The sequence below is a fragment of the Triticum dicoccoides genome, chromosome 3B (genome assembly GCF_002162155.2).
Source record: "Triticum dicoccoides isolate Atlit2015 ecotype Zavitan chromosome 3B, WEW_v2.0, whole genome shotgun sequence".
In the NCBI taxonomy this organism is placed as follows: Eukaryota; Viridiplantae; Streptophyta; class Magnoliopsida; order Poales; family Poaceae; genus Triticum; species Triticum dicoccoides.
Window position 1 is genome coordinate 81,973,023 of NC_041385.1, and position 21,085 is coordinate 81,994,107.

Consider the following 21,085-nt stretch of genomic DNA (forward strand, 5'->3'; position numbering starts at 1 on the left):
CGGCATGCTTTACAGCTTAGAACCGGGGCTCCAAAAGCGTTTTGAGCAACATGGAGCATATGAAATGTTCGAAGAGCTGAAAATGGTTTTCCAAGCTCATGCCCGGGTCGAGAGATATGAAGTCTCCGACAAGTTCTTCAATTGTAAGATGGAGGAAAATAGTTCTGTCAGTGAGCACATACTCAAAATGTCTGGGTTGCACAACCGCTTGACTCAGCTAGGAGTTAATCTCCCGGATGACGCGGTTATTGACAGAATCCTTCAGTCGCTTCCACCGAGCTACAAGAGCTTTGTGATGAACTTCAATATGCAGGGGATGGAAAATACCATTCTAGAGGTATATTCAATGCTGAAATCAGCGGAGGTAGAGATCAAAAAGGAACATCAAGTGTTGATGGTGAATAAAACCACTAAGTTCAAGAAAGGCAAGGGTAAGAAGAACTTCAAGAAGGACGGCAAGGTAGTTGCCGCGCCCGGTAAGCCAGTTGCCGGGAAGAAGCCAAAGAATGGACCCAAGCCTGAGACTGAGTGCTTTTATTGCAAGGGAAGTGGTCACTGGAAGCGGAACTGCCCCAAGTACTTAGCGGACAAGAAGGCCGGCAACACTAAAGGTATATGTGATATACATGTAATTGATGTGTACCTTACCAGTACTCGTAGTAGCTCCTGGGTATTTGATACCGGTGTGGTTGCTCATATTTGTAAATCAAAGCAGGAGCTGCGGAATAAGTGGAGACTGGCGAAGGACGAGGTGACGATGCGTGTCGAGAATGGTTCCAAGGTCGATGTGATCGCCGTCAGCACGCTAGCTCTACATTTACCTACGGGATTAGTTTTAAACCTCAATAATTGTTATTTAGTGCCAGCTTTGAGCATGAACATTGTATCTGGATCTCGTTTAATATGAGATGGCTACTCATTTAAATCCGAGAATAATGGTTTTCTATTTATATGAGAGATATGTTTTATGGTCATGCCCCGATGGTCAATGGTTTATTCTTAATGAATCTCGAACGTGATGTTACACATATTCATAGTGTGAATACCAAAAGATGTAAAGTTGATAATGATAGTCCCACATACTTGTGGCACTGCCGCCTTGGTCACATTGGTGTCAAGCGCATGAAGAAGCTCCATGCTGATGGACTTTTAGAGTCTCTCGATTATGAATCATTTGACACATGTGAACCATGCCTCATGGGCAAAATGACCAAGACTCCATTCTCCGGAACAATGGAGCGAGCAACCAACTTATTGGAAATCATACATACTGATGTGTGCGGTCTAATGAGCGTTGAGGCTCATAGAGGATATCATTATGTTCTCACTCTCACTGATGACTTGAGTAGATATGGGTATGTCTACTTGATGAAACATAAGTCTGAGACCTTTGAAAAGTTCAAGGAATTTCAGAATGAGGTAGAGAATCAACGTGACCGAAAGATAAAGTTCTTACGATCAGATCGTGGAAGAGAATATTTAAGTCATGAATTTGGTACACACTTAAGGAAATGTGGAATCATTTCACAACTCACGCCGCGTGGAACACCTCATCGTAACAGTGTGTCCGAACGTTGTAATCGCACTTTATTGGATATGGTGCGATCTATGATATCTCTTACCGATTTACCGCTATCATTTTGGGGATACGCTCTAGAGACAGCTACATTCACTTTAAATAGGGCATCGTCTAAATCCGTTGAGACGACACCGTATGAATTATGGTTTGGGAAGAAACCTAAGCTGTCGTTTCTAAAAGTTTGGGGATGCGATGCTTATGTCAAGAAACTTCAACCTGAAAAGCTCGAACCCAAGTCGGAAAAATGCGTCTTCATAGGATACCCTAAGGAAACCATTGGGTATACCTTCTACCTAAGATCTGAAGGCAAGATCTTTGTTTCCAAGAACGGGTCCTTTCTGGAGAAAGAGTTTCTCTCGAAAGAAGTAAGTGGGAGGAAAGTGGAACTCGATGAAGTACTGCCTCTTGAACCGGAAAGTAGCACAGCTCAGGAAGATGTTCCTGTGGTGCCTGCACCGACTAGAGAGGAAGTTAATGATGATGATCAAGGTACTTCGGATCAAGTCACTACTGAACTTCATAGGTCCACAAGGACATGTTCCACACCAGAGTGGTATGGCAACCCTGTCCTGGAAATCATGTTGTTAGACAACGGTGAACCTTCGAACTATGAAGAAGCGATGGCGGGCCCAGATTCCAACAAATGGCTTGAAGCCATGCAATCCGAGATAGGATCCATGTATGAAAATGAAGTATGGACTTTGACAGACTTGCCCGATGATCGGCGAGCGATAGAAAACAAATGGATCTTTAAGAAGAAGACGGACGCGGATGGCAATGTTACCATCTATAAAGCTCGACTTGTCGCTAAGGGTTGTCGACAAGTTCAAGGGGTTGACTACGATGAGACTTTCTCTCCCGTAGCAAAGTTGAAGTCTGTCCGAATCATGTTAGCAATTGTCGCATACTATGATTATGAGATTTGGCAAATGGACGTCAAAACAGCATTCCTTAACGGCTATCTTAAGGAAGAACTGTATATGATGCAGCCGGAAGGTTTTGTCGATCCTGAGAATGCTAACAAGGTATGCAAACTCCAGCGATCCATTTATGGGCTGGTGCAAGCATCTCGGAGTTGGAACATTCGCTTTGATGAGATGATCAAAGCGTTTGGGTTTATGCAGACCTATGGAGAAGCATGCGTTTACAAGAAAGTGAGTGGGAGCTCTGTAGCATTTCTCATATTATATGTAGATGACATACTTTTGATGGGAAATGATATAAACTTTTGGACAGCATTATGGCCTACTTGAATAAGTGTTTTTCAATGAAGGACCTTGGAGAAGCTGCTTACATATTAGGCATCAAGATCTATAGGGATAGATCGAGACGCCTCATAGGTCTTTCGCAAAGCACATACCTTGATAAGATATTGAAGAAGTTCAATATGGATCCGTCCAAGAAGGGATTCTTGCCTGTGTTGCAAGGTGTGAAATTGAGCTCAGCTCAATGCCCGACCACGGCAGAAGATAGAGAAAAGATGAGTGTCATCCCCTATGCCTCAGCTATAGGGTCTATTATGTATACCATGCTGTGTACCAGACCTGATGTAAACCTTGCCGAAAGTTTGGTAGGAAGGTACCAAAGTAATGCCGGCATCGAACACTGGACAGCGGTCAAGAACATCCTAAAGTACCTGAAAAGGACTAAGGATATGTTTCTCGTTTATGGAGGTGACGAAGAGCTCGTCGTAAAGGGTTACGTCGACGCTAGCTTCGACACAGATCTGGATGACTCTAAGTCACAAACCGGATACATGTATATTTTGAATGGTGGGGTAGTAAGCTGGTGCAGTTGCAAGCAAAGCGTCGTGGCGGGGTCTACATGTGAAGCAGAGTACATGGCAGCCTCGGAGGCAGCGCATGAAGAAACCTGGGTGAAGGAGTTCATCACCGACCTAGGAGTCATACCCAATGCGTGGGGGTCGATCACACTCTTCTGTGACAACACTGGAGCTATTGCACTTGCCAAGGAGCCCAGGTTTCACAAGAAGACCAGGCACATCAAGCGTCGCTTCAACTCCATTCGTGAAAATGTTCAAGATGGGGACATAGATATTTGTAAAGTACATACGGACCTGAATGTAGCAGATCCGTTGACTAAACCTCTCCCTAGAGCAAAATATGATCAACACCAGAACTCTATGGGTGTTCGATTCATCATAATGTAACTAGATTATTGACTCTAGTGCAAGTGGGAGACTGTTGTAAATATGCCCTAGAGGCAATAATAAAATGGTTATTATTATATTTCCTTGTTCATGATAATTGTCTATTGTTGATGCTATAATTGTGTTATCCAGAGATCATAATACATGTGTGAATATATAGACCACAATACGTCCCTAGTGAGCCTCTAGTTGACTAGCTCGTTGATCAACAGATAGTCATGGTTTCCTGACTATGGAGATTGGATGTCATTGATAACGGGATCACATCATTAGGAGAATGATGTGATGGACAAGACCCAATCCTAAGCGTAGCACAAGATCATGTAGTTTGTTTTGCTAGGTATCATTTCCTTAGACCATGAGATTGTGCAACTCCCGGATACCATAGGAGTGCTTTGGGTGTGCTAAATGTCACAACGTAATTGGGTGACTATAAAGGTGCACTACGGGTATCTCCGAAAGTGTCTGTTGGGTTGGCACGAATCGAGACGGGGATTTGTCACTCCGTATGACGGAGAGGTATCTCTGGGCCCACTCGGTAATGCATCATCATAATGAGCTCAATGTGACCAAGTGTCTGGTCACGGGATCATGCATTACGCTACGAGTAAAGTGACTTGCCGGTAACGAGATTAAACGAGGTATTGGGATACCGAGGATCGAATCTCGGGCAAGTAACATACCGATTGACAAAGGGAATTGTATACGGGATTGATTGAATCCTCGACATCGTGGTTCATCCGATGAGATCATCGAGGAGCATGTGGGAGCCAACATGGGTATCCAGATCCCGCTGTTGGTTATTGACCGAAGAGTCATCTCGGTCATGTCTGCATGTCTCCCGAACCCGTAGGGTCTACACACTTAAGGTTCGGTGACGCTAGGGTTGTTGAGATATTAGTATGCGGTAACCCGAAAGTTGTTTGGAGTCCCGGATGAGATCCCGGACATCACGAGGAGTTCCGGAATGGTCCGGAGGTGAAGATTTATATATAGGAAGTCCAGTTTTTGCCATCGGGAAAGTTTCGGGGGTCACCGGTATTGTACCGGGACCACCAGAATGGTCCCGGGGGTCCACCGGGTGGGGCCACCTATCCCGGAGGGCCCCATGGGCTGAAGTGGGAGGGGACCAGCCCCTGGTGGGCTGGTGCGCCCCCCTTGGGCCTCCCCCTGCGCCTAGGATTGGAAACCCTAGGGGTGGGGGGCGCCCCACTTGGCTTGGGGGGCAAGCCACCCCCTTGGCCGCCCCCCCATCTAGATGGGATGTAGAGGGGCCGATGCCCCCCTGGACCCCTATATAAATAGGGGGGAGGGAGGGCTGCGCACCCTAGCCCCTGGCTCCTCCCTCTCCCTCCCGTGACACCTCTCCCTCTCGCTGTGCTTGGCGAAGCCCTGCCGAGATCGCTGCTGCATCCACCACCACGCCGTCGTGCTGCTGGATCTCCATCAACCTCTCCTTCCCCCTTGCTGGATCAAGAAGGAGGAGACGTCTTCCCAACCGTACATGTGTTGAATGCGGAGGTGCCGTCCATTCGGCGCTAGGATCTCCGGTGATTTGGATCACGACGAGTATGACTCCCTCAACCCCGTTCTCTTGAACGCTTCCGCGCGCGATCTACAAGGGTATGTAGATGCACTCCTCTCTCTCGTTGCTAGATGACTCCATAGATTCCTCTTGGTGTAGCGTAGAATTTTTTTATTTTCTGCAACGTTCCCCAACATAAGCTTGTAGTGGGCTTATGGAAAACATCTCAAAACTATGAGGTGACAACCGGCCACTAATGGAAACCATTGATTTGATTGAGAGCACCAAAGAGATGAAAAACTTCTTTTGCCGCGAGAATAGGTGGAAACTTGGATTATTGATAGACACCACAATTAGCAACATTCCTTAGGGAAGGATTTAAGTGAAATCTATACCAAGATAACTCCAACAAAGAGGTTGATGGATTTAAAATACCTCATTCTTGACAACATATGAATCATGAAACATGAAGGAAATTGTCAAGAGTGACATAACACCACCTCAAAAGATAAGGTAGAAAAAATGCACTTTGGAATGCGAGATGAAGAATGCTTGAACTCCTCCAACAAGAATCTTGAAGAACACCTCGAGAATGAATTAAATCCTTGATGAACCATCATGTAGAGCCTCCATGAAGAACTCCGGTAATAAAAGGATGATAGAAAGAAAGAGAAGTTAAAAACACAAGGTGAAGCCTTGCAATGATTTAGATGAAGCTTCGCGACGATATAACCGAGAAAACTTGGAACTCCGGAAAAGGAAAAGATGAAACACTAGAGCCGAGAATTACTTCATCATGAACAATCTCCGGAAGAAAAGAATTGAATCACCTCGAGGAAATAAGAATAAGATTTATTGTATGCTTATCCTTCATCAAATTAAATTGATGACAAGCAATGGATTTGGCATACTACTTATTCCCGTAGAAAGGGTTAAGAGAGATATAGCACAAACTTCAGAGGGTATTGATGGAACCACCGGTGGGATTTGGAAACAACGAATATTTGATATGATAACGAAGGAAGTGAAATCCTAAACTAACCACCGTAAGAATTGAAAATGAAAGTAGCAAAGGCACAAATCACCAGGAAGAATTGGAAAACGAATGAAGATACTTGAGGGGATTTAGATACATGAGAACGAAGAGATCATGAACTGATTAGAGGGTATTTGAACGATGCACCGGTAAGATTTGGAGAATGATAGCTACACACTGAGCACGAAGAATTATGACATGATGGCCTTCGGAGGAAAGAAATGGAAACAACTCATGAAATGCTCCGGATGGTAGGAAAAGAATTGACACAATCGAAAATAGTTATGAGAGGATGGCATCAAGCTTGAACTACGCATCTTTGGAAGAACAGGTAAGGATTTAAGAGGAACTCTTCTTCGGTCTTCAAAATTCGAGAATGACGACAAGAAACACCACCATAAATTATTGAGGCACTCCAGAATGATTAAAAGAGGAAATGTTGAGCCAAAGATGAAAAGAATTTGAAAGCGATCTTGAAGAAGACATCTGACTGATGAAAATTCATTCTTACATCAAACTTTGAAATGAATTTGAGAATCGCTCCTAATAATTAAAAGAGTCAGGTAAGATCCTGGGAAAAGACCTATGGGTTAGGGCCCACTCAAAAGGAAACACTGTTGAACGATATAAAAAAAAGATTGCATCGGTTGAATTAAATGGCTTAAATGGGATAACAACCTCCAGATAGCTTGAACGGATTAAATGGAAACACAAATCTTCTGAGATATCTTGAGCACTCCAGATATGAACTGGGCAAGGTGAATAAATAAGAGAGCCTTGGATAAGAAATTCACATGGGAAGATATGTGAACCAAAAGGAAGAGATATGATTAACATCGAAACTTGAAATTAATCCACCGGAAAAGAATATGAGAATGAAGAATGATGAACTTAAAACTCCGTTAGTATCTTCCTGAGAATCACCGGATAAGAACATTGATGGAAAAGAATGGAGAGTCTTCCCATCAATAAAATGGATACCCGATTAAGAAATCTGAGTCCTTGAAGAAAAGGGTGGGAGGGCGGGTAAAACAAAGGCAACTTGGGGCAGATGGAATGGATACCATTGAGAAAACTTAGAATTGATCTTGCGAATGTTGAAATGTTCGGATCCACTTGAAGAGAAGCAAGCCGGTTGGAAAGAATTGGGATGACAAACTCGATGATCAAGAAGGATTACCACTCTCATAGAAATATGAGAACACCGCTTAGGAAAGGTATGGAATCAACACTTGACATTGAAGCAACTCGAATACCACAACTCAAAACAAAACAAAGGATTTGGCTTGCAGAATAAGCCGGAAACAAACATATGATAGAGATTACGTCCGAAGTTTTCGTGGTGGGGCCCACACGGGCTCAGTCGTACAGCACCATCATGTACAAGGCAGTGCACATGACATACGAAGCGTCCCCGGACCAGCATAGCCTAGGGTTCTTTAAGACACAACGAGACCACTGTAAAAACGACCGTGGATAGGCGGACCACTAGACGTCGAACCCCAATCTCATATCATGCATCTGTCAGAAAGAAAAAATCTAGAGCTACTTGAATTCCCACCTATAAAACTCCCGAAACATTCTGGTTAAGCAATCTGGTGTTGGGGATACAGGGGAAGCAATATATATCTCACCCAAAACTAACAATCCCTACATCCAAGATGTATCCATCTGTCAACACATAACCAAGAAACCTTCGGAAATCATGTACCTCAACCTTCGAAAAGCATCCGTTATACGAGCTATGGCAATACTCCCGAACTCCCCAGTACTGGGTGGCATCCAGGTTATCTCACCAACAACTGCATAAAAGAGATTTTCGATGTCGGCAAAACTCAGGTATTCCAGAACTGCAATGATAAAATTATGACGACAACACCTCGGAGCTCAACTCCCCGGGACACTGCCACAACCCCTAAATGTCAGGAGGCACCAGTAACAATGTTTTTGTCATAAGAATATCGGAACGCTCCCAAGATACCCGCGTGATCCTAAAAAAAATTAGTGAAATTTGAGGAGAGGAAAGACAAAACATCTACGTTAGGAGGCCTCACCAGAGCGACGAAGGGACCGAGGAGTAAAAAGAATCCTACTCTCCGATATATATAATCCTAAGACTCAAAACATTTTTGTTCTAGACTCAACAACACCAGCGATTCGATCAAGCAGGGGGCTCCTAAGTCGGGGATGCCTCTGATTACCAACTTGTAACACCCACGATGGGGCTATATCTCCCACGTGTCGAAGCACGACTTAGAGGCATAACCGCATGGTGGTTTTGTCGCAAGAAGGGTCATCTTCACACAATCCCATGTAATGAACAAGAATGGGATAAAGAGTTGGCTTACAATCGCCACTTCACACAATGAACATATAATTCATACATCATTCAAAGTACACACATGGTCCGACTACGGACGAAGCCAAAAGAAAAGAAGATAACCCAACTGCTAGATCCCCAATCGTCCCAACTGGGCTCCACTACTGATCAACACGAAATGAAACATAGCAATGACCAAGATCGTCATTGAGCTCCCATCTGAGCTTGGTTGCATCACCTGCACTGGTATCATCGACACCTGCAACTGTTGTGATAGTATCTGGTCAGTCACGAGGACTCAACAATCTCAAAACCCGCGAGATCAAGACTATTTAAGCTTATGGGTAGGAAGTGGTAATGAGGTGGAGTTGCAGCAAGCACTAAGAAAATATGGTGGCTAACATACGCAAATAAGAGCGAGAAGAGAAGCAACGGAATGGTCGAGAATCTAGAAGTGATCAAGAAGTGATCCTGAAACTACTTACGCACAATCATAACACCAAGACCGTGTTCACTTTCTGGACTCCGCCGAAAAGAGACCATCACGGCTACACACGTGGTTGATGCGTTTTAATTAAGTCAAGTGTCAAGTTATCTACAAACGGACATTAACAAATTCCCATCTGCCACATAACTGCGGGCCTGGCTTTAGAAAGATAATACCCTGCAGGGGTGTCCCAACTTAGCCCATCACAAGCTCTCACGGTCAAAGGAGGATATTCCTTCTCCCAGGAAGACCCGATCAAACTCGGAATCCCGGTTTACAAGACATTTCGACAATGGTAAAACAAGACCAGCAAGACCACCCGACTGTGCTGACAAATCCTGATAGGAGCTGCACATATCTCGTTCTCAGGGCACACCGGATAAGCTAAGCGTACATGTACCAACATAACCCAAGTTTCCAAGGGACGGTCCCGCATGGTGCTCTAGTTTGGACCAACACTCAAAGGAGCACTGGCCCGGGGGGTAAAATAAAGATGACCCTTGAGTCTGCAGAACCCAAGGGAAAAAGGCTTAGGTGGCAAATGTTAAAACCAAGGTTGGGCCTTGCTGGAGGAGTTTTATTCAAAGTGAGCTGTCAAGGGGGTCCCATAAATCACCCAACCGCGTATGGAATGCAAAATCAAGGAACATAACACCGGTATGACGTAAACTAGGGCGGCAAGAGTGGAACAAAACACCAGGCATAAGGCCGAGCCTTCCACCCTTTACCAAGTATATAGATGCATTAATTAAATAAGAGATATTGTGATATCCCAACATAATCCTGTCCATCATGGAGAAATCTTCAACTTCACCTACAACTAACAATGCTATAAGAGGGGCTGAGAAAAGCGGTAACATAGCCAAGCAATGGTTTGCTAGGTAGGGTGAAAAAGGTTAGAGGCTGACATGGCAATTTGGGAGGCTTGAAGAGCAAGTGATAGGTAGCGCAGCATAGCAATAGAACGAAGCAACTAGCAAGCAAAGATAGAAGTGATATCGATGGTAGTGGTCATCTTGCCTGAGATCCCGATAGGAAGAAGAACGAGTCCATGAAGAAGACAAACGAACGTAGTCAAACGAATCCCCACAACTCTGGAACGAAACCGAAGCTAACGAGAGAAGCAAACCGGAAAGAAGCAAACAACATGGTAAACACCCAAGCATAAACATGGCATGATGCACAAACAAGTATGATGCATGTCCGGTTTAATGAGGCATGGCATGGCAAGGTGAAGCAAACAACACTACAATTTAAGTGGAGCTCAATATGCAACGAGTTGCATATTGACGAAACACCACATCGAATTATTTAGTTTACTCTCGTTTAGGAACACAACAATATTACATGTTTTTAAACATGGCAAGGGGTGAAACATAAGTGAACTACTATTTAGGCAAGTTTAAATGAGGCCGGAAACAACAAACAACAATTCCGGAAAACCCCATATGTTATTTAGCAACTTAAAGCAAACAACAATTTTAAACATTTTAATTGTTGTTATCATGATGCGGATGACATATGCAAGTTTTATGCAATTTTATGAAAACATTGACATGAGCATGTTATGAAGCATTTGTCACCGTGGCGGAACGAAAGGGGTGCCACGACAACTACAACGGAAATGGTGCCACAGCAACATTCCAATGATCTGACACTCATTGAGATACCGGTGCAAAAGACCAAGTGTGGATGAGTGTGTCATGCAAAAGGTGGTGGGGTGATCCCGGTTACCGGGTTCCCACGGGTCGATGGTATGGCAAACGAGGAGGAACGTGCAAGGATCAATTCGGGACATGGTGCAAACACGGGCATCTCATACATCACTCATGCATTCTCGAAAGGTCGTCTCGGCGGTTATACCTTTGAAGCATGCGTTTTCGGTGCGGAAACAAGTTTGATGCGGTGTAGAGGAAGTAGTCGTTCACGGGTCATCGTGGGAAGTAGTTGTACTTGTGTCGTAGTGGGAAGTAGTGGTGCTATCGGTCATCGGCGACGGTAGTGGAAGTAGTGGTTCATGGACGTCGTGGAAGTAGTCGTTCACGGCGACGGTAGTGGAAGTAGTCGTTCTCGTGGTGGTAGTGGAAGTAGTTGTACACGGTGGCGGCGATAGTTGTTCAGGGTCTTGGCGGGTCATCGTGTAGCCGTACATGTTCGTCGTGGTACACGGTTCGTAGACGTTCGAGTCATTGGTAGAGGTACTTGTTGCATCATCAGGCGTAGTCGACCTTGGCGTATCCGTGCGTACGGGTACTTGCCAAAATCCACAGGAACAGTAGTGGTGCATGGTCTTCGCTTTGTAGTCGGACTTGGCGATCCAGGGTACTTGGTGTATACGTCCAAGGAGGATACGATGGAGAAGATGCTCGTCACGGGTGGAAGCTCCAGGAGCCATGGTGCGCAGCAGGCAGGGCATCCCTGGCCTTGAGATGGGGTCCTAGTGGCAAGAGCAGCGGCAGCTTCAAGGCAGGGCAAAGGAAAGGGCAGAGCTCTTCCGGCTGGAAGCTGACGAGGCGGGACGACAGCGAGGAGCCGGGGATCTGGGCCTAGCCCATGCGAGCGACCCTGGTGGTCAAAGCGCAGGAGCGGGACGAGGCGCGTCCCTCTTCTCCCGGGACGAAGTAGAGGAGAAGGTTGGGCATGGCGCCGGTAGGAGGTTGGCAGCACGTGGCGACGGGGATGGAGAAGGCGCGCTGGACGAGGGGTCGAGCTCGGGAAGAAGGACGAGCGTTGCAGGCTCGCGAAGACCGTGGCGACGCCGTTGCCGGCGGTGTCCTTGGCGCGAAGTAGGGGAGGCCGAGCTGAGGAGGGGGCGGAACAGAGGTAGGTCGCGGCGTCGATGCAGGAAGGCGGTGGCGCGCGCGAAGACGACGTCGAGGCGCAAGGGCGACGCGCTCGGGCTCGGGATCAGGGAGGAGGGAGGCTGAGGCCAGGCTGGAGGGAGAGATGGATCAAGGGGAGAGGGAGATCGAGCGTGGGTGAGGGGATCGGGCGCTGGCGGCGCTGGAGGAGGAAGGAAGAGATGGGGATCGGGCAGGGGATGGTGTTGCGATGGGGATCGAGACGAAGGGGTGGCGGCGCTGTGAGAGAACGAGGGAGCGATCCAGAGGAGGGTTCGATCGGGCTAGGGTTATAGAGGCAGTTGGGCCTAGGCGCAGATGGGCCTGCCTGGCTAGGCTGCTGGGCTCTCTTCTCCCTCTCTCTTATTCTCTAGAAACAGAAAATAACAAAGAAGAAAAGGAGAAGAAAGGAGGTGTTGGGGAAGAAATTGGACACGCGGATAATTTTCCCAGACCCACAAGAATGTGCTTGTTCCGAGAAAATAGAAAAGGCCATGGCTGAAAGATGTAAATTCAAACTCATTTGAATTTTACTCAAATGGGTTTGAACTAGGACTTGGTTTTTGAAGTGTCCAAAAATGTTGAGATTTTTGGTGGAGGTCCGGAAAATGATGAAAGAAATTATGGGCAAGGTTGGAGACCAAGAATTGAGATAACAATGGCATGGGATATTTTGCAAGTGGGTTATGGTTAATTCCAAATAAATGGAATAATTTTATTATAGCTCCCTAATAATATTGAGAGGCTTTAATATGTTATAAAGAGAAATCACAAGTGAATTCCCTCAATTTAAATGGATCAAAGACCCATGCAATTTGTTTGAGTTTTAGTTGGTTTGAGAAATTGATGGCGTGATGACATGGTGCAATGCAAAATAAAAATAAAAGAGCAAGCACAACTGAAACACACGGTGATCACGAAAATATGGAAGTCTTCTGAAGCGTCGGTCTTGGGGCGTTACAGTACCTGACCGAGTCAAGTTGCAGTTGCATGCTCCTTTATATGTACTCTCATAGTTTGATGTACACTAACACTTTCCATATTCGTTGTTGAACTGGCACCACGGCGCAAGCGGAAACAAACATCAGGGATAATGCTTAACATATTAACAAAATCTAAAGGAGGAAGAATGGAGATCCATTTTGAGGCAGGTTTAAAAAGGTCATGTGATGCTACAGAGTCAGCCAAGTTAGTATTAGAGGCAGCCGTTGCCGTTAGGTGTCATGGGTGTATCCTCCCAACATGGATCCAGTACATGAATGGGAAAGACAATACCCAGTTTAACACCTTCCTTGACCATTTATCCGTAAGTAATGTTATTCATTGCAATTAGTAATATTGTCTTGCTCTGTCCCATACTTTCTAGCTTCCTCCTAATAAGACTCACATTCTTTTTTCAACAGATGAGGTTCAAGTTGGATCCGAAAGATGGTGCAACTAAACAAGCATGCACTCATGTTTTTCAGTCTGCTTTGCGGCAGTATCGGTACCACCTTAGAAAATCTCACTTTGAAGGCAAGGCTAACAATGAAATCGCCCAAACATCTCGAGTGGAATATATTACAGATGAAGACTGGACAACCCTCATTAAACACTGGTCTGATCCAAAGTATCAGGTAGGCTATATGTATTTGATCAGACCACATATTGAACTTGTATTTATGTATGTGCCTTACAAGTGTATCTTCTTCTAGGCTAACTGTTTAAAGAACAAAACCAACCGTTCTAAAGTGAAATTCCAACAGACAACAGGATCTCGTAGCTATATTGCACACCGCGAGGCTCTTGTAAATAGCTGCTACTTCCTTCTTTTTTTGTGCCATATTATCGTATCTATATTGACTTGTTCCAAATACAGAGGAAAGCCCGTGCGGACCAAAAAGAACTTGAACCGAATGCAGTGCAAATCTTCAAGGATTGCCACACCAGCAAGATGAAGGGCATGAGCACACCAGCTCAAGCCGCTATTGTAAGTCCTTACTCCTCCTGCCTTGAACTGATTGGTATTGTGATGTGTTCATTTAACTACTTGGTTTGCAGCCAATGTCAGTTACTCTCTTCACTTTTATACACAGTTGTCTTAACGTATCATTTCACCTTACATGGTTTAAAAGAGATCAAGGATATTCTTTTGGTCTTGATCTGTAATCTAGTTGTTATGTTCATGTGCGCACACAATGATAAAATAGCCTGTTTGTTTTATATATGTTTGCCCATGATATGAATGATGTCATACTATGTTCATCCTACTTTAAACCATGTATCTTTATCCTTAGATGTCAACGAATGTGAGGAAATAGACAATACAGTAGGCATGCTACATGGACATATGTTCTGAAAGTGATTTTATTATGTAGTTGGCACTACAATACATGCTAATGTATTACAGTAGTTCACCAAAATAAGTTATGTATAAACGTTTAGCCTACTTTGTTTGTTTTTGTCTCATTAGTAACTTATCTGGTACACTAATCTACAAGTTCAAACTTTCAGGAAGCTATGAAACAAATGATTGAACAGCCACAACCACCTGAAGGTGACGAGGCTACTATAGGCACAATGTCACCTCTTGCTGCAGTGCGTCAGTATCTCTCCACTAACAGTGCAAAAAGCACCTTCCTGCATAATTCTAGGTTGGTTGTCAAGGTAACCTCGTCCAAATCGCCTACTAAACAAAATCTTCCTGCTAGACAGAGTGATATATCTGTGCTCCAGACACAAGTCCAATCCCTTATGGACGTTGTTTCGGAAAGAAGAATAGTGGTTGAGAAATGTCGTCAAGATATGAATGGTTTTGAAACCAGACTATCAGACATTCGCTTCGTTGTTGAAGAGCAATGGCGGAAAAAAGGTGGATATCGTGCTGCTCCATCAGATTTTACAGCCTGAAACATTAGCACCCAGGTCAAATGATCTGTGCTTCTATACATCTGATGGTGCTTTTATCTGGAAGGACTGTAAACTTTATGCCAACAGGCCTTTTGTTGTATGATTGGAATTTATTTTGTTGTGATACAACATTTATGATGCTGCCACAGGCTGCAGTAATTAAGACGCTATTTTTGTATAGTGTAGGTTTATCTTAGTAATGTATTCGGCCGAAAGCTTCGTAGGAGCCCAACATGCCAACATTCGTCGGGCCCATTCCAATTGGGCTATAAACGATTACGGGCCGAAATTGGCATGTAGCCCACTAAAAATATCTAGGCTTAAATTAGCATAAGCTTTCAAATTTTTCTGGTAGGCCTGTGCCCATAGTGGGCCTTTAACAAGCCTAAACATAATTTGGGCCCTCAGTAAAAATAGGACGTTTATAGGTGTAAATATCTCGAGCCCATACAAAACATGGGCCTTTAATAGACCGAAAGTGAGATTGGGCCCTGATTGTGCCAAATAACCCACTGGACTTAGCAGGCCGAAATGGTAGCCCATTTACGATGCAGATATTTGACAGGCCGAAATTCGAATGGGCCGTAAATGCGCCGACCTAATACACGGGCCTTTAACAGGCCGGAACTTCGGTCGGGCTAGATTATCGTCATTTTATATGGGCCGTTAATGGGCCCGATATGACGTTGGGCCACATATGGCCCATGGTTTACGTCCGGCGTTAACATGCCGAAAATGACAACAGGCCGAAAGTGGCCGAAATCTATAGTGGGCCTCTAGCAGGCCGAATGACAGACAGGGCCGAATATGACCCAAATCCTTCACGGTCGTTTATGGGCCGAAAGTTTTGATGGCCTGTAAATGGGCCCAAATGAAGCCGGACCTTTAACAGGCCGGAAATACACTGGGCCGTAATTCGACCCAATTACTTAGCGGACTGTTAACGGGCCAGAAGTGACCATGGGCCGCATTGATGACAAGTTTAGACCAGGACGTTGACGGGCCAATTTGACAGAGAATGTTGGGCCTTTAGCTGGGCCGGCCCATTATGGTCTGCAGAATCTTGTGGGCCTTTAGCTGGGCCGGCCCATTATGGCCCGCAAAATCTTGTGGGCCTTTAGCTGAGCCGGCCCATTATGGTCTGCTAAATTTTGTGGGCCTTTAGCTAGGCCGGCCCATTATGGTTCGCTAAATCTTATGGGCCTTTGGTTGGGCCGGCCCATTTAAACTTTGTGGGCCACTTTTGGGCCGGTCCACGTGTCAACATATCATAGGCCCATCTCGACCGTTGGATGAGTGACACCTGTGCCAACGCGGAGCTGACACGTGGATCCGTTAGCCAATGAGAATTTTACACATGGAAAATCGGCATTGGTCGTGGTTGTTAACGGGTTATCGGATCCAAAATTCGACCCGATAGCTTAACGGCGTTCCGTTACGGTGGATGCCACGTGTCGGTCACCCTTGACGAAAGCACTTCTGTGACGCGCGATTTATCGTCATGGAAGTGGACACTTCCGTGATGGTAATTTTGGTAATGTCATGGAACACTTGTACGACAGCACAGGTATGACTATCTTGATTCTGTCATAAATTTATCGTGGATGTACATGCATGACAAAAAAAGCGATCTACTGTGACAAACACGTATCATCACGGAAGTGTATTTTTTTTGTAGTGCAAGTTCCACTCACCAAAAGCGCTACGCTCCCCGGCAACGGCGCCAGAAAAGAGTCTTGATGACCCACAAGTATAGGGGATCTATCGTAGTCCTTTCAATAAGTAAGAGTGTCGAACCCAACGAGGAGCAGAAGGAAATGATAAGCGGTTTTTAGTAAGGTTTTCTCTGCAAGCACTGAAATAGTAAGTGATAGATAGTTTTGTGATAAGATAAATAGTAACGAGAAAAAAGTAAATAAAGTGCAGCAAGGTGGCCCAATCCTTTATGTAGCAAAGGATAAGTCTAGACAAATTCTAATAATGAAGAAGGAGCTCCCGAGGACACATTGGGAATTATCGTCAAGCTAGTTTTCATCACATTCATAAGATTTGCGTTCGGTACTTTGAGAATTTGATATGTGGGTGGACCGGTACTTGGGTACTGCCCTAACTTGGACAAGCATCCCACTTATGATTAACCCCTATTGCAAGCATTCTCAACTACAAAAAGGAGTATTAAGGTAAACCTAACCACAACATTAAACATATGGGTCCATATCAACCCCTAACGAAGCAACACATAAACTAGGGTTTAAGCTTCTGTCACTCTAGCAACCCATCATCTACTTATTACTTCCCCATGCCTTCCTCTAGGCTCAAATAATGGTGAAGTGTCATGTAGTCGACGTTCACATGACACCACTAGAGGAAAAGACAACACACATCTCATCAAAATATCGAACGAATACCAAATTCACATGACTACTAATAGCAAGACTTCACCCATGTCCTCAGGAACAAACGTAACTACTCACAAAGCATATTCATGTTCATAATCAGAGGGGTAATAATATGCATAAAGGATCTGAACATATGATCTTCCACCAAGTAAACCAAATAGCATCAACTACAAGGAGTAATCAACACTACTAGCAACCCACAGGTACCAATATGTGGTTTTGATACAAGATTGGATACAAGAGATGAATTAGGGTTTTGAGAGGAGATGGTGCTGGTGAAGATGTTGATGGAGATTGACCCCCTCCTGATGAGAGGATCGTTGGTGATGACATTGGTGATGATTTCCCCCTCTCGGAGGGAAGTGTCCCCGGCAGAACAGCTCCGCCAGAGCCCTAGATTGATTCCGCCAAGGTTCCGCCTCGTGGCGGCGGAGTTTCATCCCGTAAGCTTGTCCACGATTTTTTCCAGGGTAAAAGTGATGATATAGCAGAAGATGGATGCCGGAGGCTCACTAGGAGGGCCAGGAGATAGGAGGCTGCGCCCTACAGGGGGGGTGCGCCCCCTGTGTCCTGGACAGGGTGTGGGCCCCCTGGCCTATTTCTTTCGCTCATAAATTCTTATTAAATCTAAAAAGTTGTTTTGTGGAGTTTCAGGACTTTTGGAGTTGTGCAGAATAGGTTTCCAACGTTTGCTCCTTTTCAGCCAGAATTTCAGCTGTCGGCATTCCCCCTCTTCACGGTAAACCTTGTAAAATAAGAGAGAATAGCCATAAATATTGAGATATAATGTGTAACAACAGCCCATAATGCAATAAATATTGATGTAAAAGCATGATGCAAAATGGATGTATCATGGAACAATCTTAAGAGATTTTTTTGTGATTGTGAAAAAACTTTTGAGCAGTTAATCACCCATACGAAGACGAGTGGTTTATGTGCATGTGTTTTCTAAATACTATACTTCTTAGGGTCCCGATATTCAGCACACGTGTGGCATATATACATCCGCCCATACACTGTATGTGGCGTAAGCAGGAGATAACCCACACGGGTTATGTGTGGACGAATATTAGAACTGCCTACATGTGTGGGCGCAACTACTTCATGTCACACACCTAACAAGTACTACTCATCCCCATCCCGCACGTGTGGCACGAATCAAATATGCCCACATGTCCTGGCGCATCTACGTTAGTTACCCGTGGCATGACACTTTAGTTACCCCGAGATGCCAACTTTAGTTATCCGGGATGGCAAATGTAGTTGTAAAAGCATGACAACTTTCTCTGATTTGGGTTAACTATAGTTGTCATGACTAATTTATGGTAGTTGCCACGTGTAATCAAATCATAGTTGCCGCGTGTGATTAACTACTTGCCACATGTGGTCAAACAAATAGTTGACATGTATGTTTACCTAGTTGCCACATGTGGTCCAACCATAGTTCCCATGTATGGTTTATCATAGTTGTCATGTGTGTTTACCTGGTTGCCATGTACGCGCAGTTGGAGTTGTCACGTGTGGTCCAACCATAGTCATGTATGATTAATCATAGTTGTCATGTGTGTTTACCTGGTTGCCATGTACGTGCAACTGCAGTTGCATCTAGCAACGTACGAGTGTTATGTGGGCAAAGAGCAGTTCACCCACACGGACGGACTAAATGGCGACTGTGTGGGCGAGAACTAGTTCACCAACACGATGCAGCCGGCAACTGCGCCCTACGGGTCGTGTGGGCGAACACTCTAAGGGCATGTACAATAAAAGCACGACCTATCTAATGCCTCATCATTGCACGTAGAAAGATAGCAGGGAAACCGCCGTCCAAAAATCCACTGCCCAACACAGTACTAGCCTCAGCAGGCCAACTTTTTTACTACTCGTATTTTTCTCTTCTGCTTTACCAGATCTCAACCCCACGTTTCCTTTAACTTCCTTTTGTCTTTTTTGCCTCGCTGCACTTTTATCAGGGAGAAGACGACCTCCTCTACAAGACCCCCTTTAGCCTGCAAGCAGCACAAACAACAATCGAGGACCACCCGGGCCGACGTGGAGAGCTGAGGCATACGTCCAGTAGCGGATCTAGCCCAATGGGTCAGGGTGGGCCAACAATAGAAGTGTTCATAAAAAATATTTTTTCTTAATATTTTTTACCCTTTTTCCTATGCTATAAAGCTATTCCAAAAATGCCAGGGTGGGCCGTGGCCCACCCTGTCCACCCTCTACCTCCGCCACTGCATACGTCCAGCCTGTAGCGTTGGGCATGCCCTAACGCCCACACAACATGCTATGCCTACATGGCATTGAAATTCCAACAAATTCCTTTAGAATTCGTGCAAAACAAAATCAATGTGGATCAACGCGCGTGGGTGAAGTGTAAACATGCCGCGCGTGTCGACGTTGTCATTTGGGATTTCTTATGCACCTCTCGCACTAGCTTTTATACTCTTTTGGCAAGGAGAGGTCAAGAAGAAAAAATATATACTAAACAAAATGAGTGTAGTTTGTTGACCCAAAGACCTGACAAATATTAGTGCACAATAAGTGTTTATAGTAAAAAAAAAGTCATAGGCATATGGAATGCATGGGGATTCATATTTTAGGGTTGGTTTGATGGAGTCAAAGAGATATCTTTTTGTTTTGGATCTTCCACAATAAAGAAAGGCTCAAAGATGAAAGAACGAACGGTTAGAAAATACTCCCTCCGTCCCAAAATAAGTGTCTCAACTTTATACTAGCTCTAGTATAAGTTTGTACTAATATCAAAGACACTTATTTCATTAATCTGACAAAAAGACAGAATCTGTTCCACCTAACTACGTATGGATCTTTCATAATTTACTCTATGTATGTTTATAAAATAAATCAAACTTTCCAAAAGTATGCCATGAGCATACTAAATTTCCGATTGTATATACTGACCGGGTCACACAAAAACCATAAGCCATCGATAGAGTGTGTTATTGATATATTTCAACACTAAACATGCCCTCATAGGAAAATGCTGTTTTAGAATCAGGTTTTTTTTGGTAAAAACAATGAGCCGTAAAATATACCAATAAAGGGTAGTACGAAACAAACAAATTTATTTTTGACAACGGTTTACAAGGTTAATTTACTACTCCCTCTGTCTCATAATATAAGACGTTTTTTCAAGACGTTTTTTGACTCTATTGTAGTGTGAAAAATTGTCTTACATTATGGGACGGAGGGAGTATCTAGTAAATAGTATTGTATCCCCTGTTTCCATGATTTTCTGGTCTTTTTTAATCAAAACTCATAATTTTCGCCAGGTTTCAGAAGTTGAGTTTTTTTGACAGAAAGGTTTCAGAAGTTGAGTTCGTGTAATATACGGGTTCCAAACTAAATAAATCTGCCAATAAAAAAATTAAATAAATCCGGTGCACATCGTGCCCGTACATTGTTCATCTGACGGTCGGGGAGGAAGATAGGTATCCTCTGTAAGGCTCTCCCCTCCCGGTTTCAATCCTGTCTCTCTGAAGACTCCTCCCAAATTCTCAACTGCTGCTGCTGCTGCTGCCGCCGCTGCTTCTTCGTCCTCCTCTTCTCGGCGACTCCTCTCCGCAATTCCTCCCCCCTCTTCGTCGGCGCCGGCGGGGACGACGGGGCGCAGCCGAGAACCCAGGCTGCTAGGACCAGCCGCCACTTCAAGCTTGCTTCTTGGTAAGGGAAGGAACCCTAGCTTGCTTCGCCGATCGATTGATTCGATTCGATTCGATTCGCCAGGCAGTTCCTTGCTCGTCTCATCCTCCGCTCAGTTCATAATTCGATTCGATTCGAGTAGGTGCTTCTTCTTCCTCAGCGCAGCGCAAGATCCAT